Below are 1,479 nucleotides of genomic sequence, written 5' to 3' on the forward strand. Positions count from 1 at the left end.
CTAACTTTCGAGTAAACTAGGAAAGAAGGTTTAATATTCCCACGCGATTCAATGCAAGACACATTCCAAACAAGCTTTGCCTGCCGTCTACAGGTGCATTTTAGATATTAAACTTCCTACATACTTTTCTATGGTTCAATCTCAACCTATTTCACTTAATAACTCAATCTCACCGAAGTGGAGCTTATCATTATGTTCGCCCGAGCCGCTCATATAAGTACGTACAGTGTTGTTAAAAAATGCTCTTTGCTTCAAAAAGCCATATTCTGATAGCAGTATGTAGGAAATTCTAATACTTTGGCTCTAAATTAAGACCTCTGTCAGCCAAATATAAGCTACATCTGTTTGATTTAATTAACTAATTAATTTGTCATCAATATAACAGACATAAGCTCAATTATAGTGTTGGTGTATCTTCTAATGTAAACAAAATAAAGAGTTTGTTTGTGTGTTTGTCTGTCTGTCTGTCTGTGTGCAGCCTGAGGACCAGACGAGTGGACCGAGAGTTACCAAATTTTGGTCAGGGGTACCTTGGCCCAGGCCCCAGACCTAGACGAAGCCCTTTTTTTAAATTTCGAATCAGGAGGGTTTCAGGGGGGCGTTTACCGGAACCGGCTTGGGAACCACACAAATTGACCGAGAGTTACCAAATTTTAGTCACGAATACCTTGGTCCAGGCTCCAGACCAGAGTTAAACGTTTTTGACAAAATTCGAACCAGGGGGGTCTCAGGAGGGCGTTTACCGGGACATGTAAAAGTAGTAGAAAATGGCCAATATTAGTGTCGAATTCATAGTTTTCGCGGTCGCTGAAATCAATGGTGAAACTCCGATCGCATTAAATTCCAAATTCACTGTATTCGGCTCCGGGCCGGGGGTCATCGGAAGGGGTGGGTGAGATACCGAGACATATAAAAGTAATCCAAAATGACCTATATTGTTGTCAAATCTATAGTTTTCGCGGCCACTGAAATCAATGGTGACTCTTTCATTAGCGATGACTTGCAAATTTAGTTACAAATTGTATGATGGCCGGGAGTCAGCGGGGGGGGAGGGGGGAGAAGAATCCGAGACATGTTAAAAATAGCCCAAAATGACCGATATTAGTATCAAATCCATAGTTTTCCCGGTCGCTGAAATCAATGGTAATACTCGCACAGGCGTTGACTTCCAAATACAACCCCCGTGCGAAGCATGGGTATTTTCAACTAGTTACAAAATAAATTTACAATAGTTTTCTTAAACATAGAGTTCATATTACATATGTCAATTTATTTGTGTTCGATACATAGAATATTTTGTTATAAGTAGAACACATTCCCCAGATGGGTGATTTCAATAATACGTTGGTCCTTGTTTTTTTTTTTTTTTTTTTCAATAGAACAGGCCAGAGCTATCAGCACGAGTTTTAAGTGTCGGGACATGAAAATTTAGTGTTGATATGAAATTCGTACAATTAAACTCGTTTTGTACTATTTTAT

Source organism: Thermobia domestica, chromosome 7 (assembly GCF_964235325.1).
Source record: "Thermobia domestica chromosome 7, izTheDome1.hap1.1, whole genome shotgun sequence".
Classification (NCBI taxonomy): domain Eukaryota; kingdom Metazoa; phylum Arthropoda; class Insecta; order Zygentoma; family Lepismatidae; genus Thermobia; species Thermobia domestica.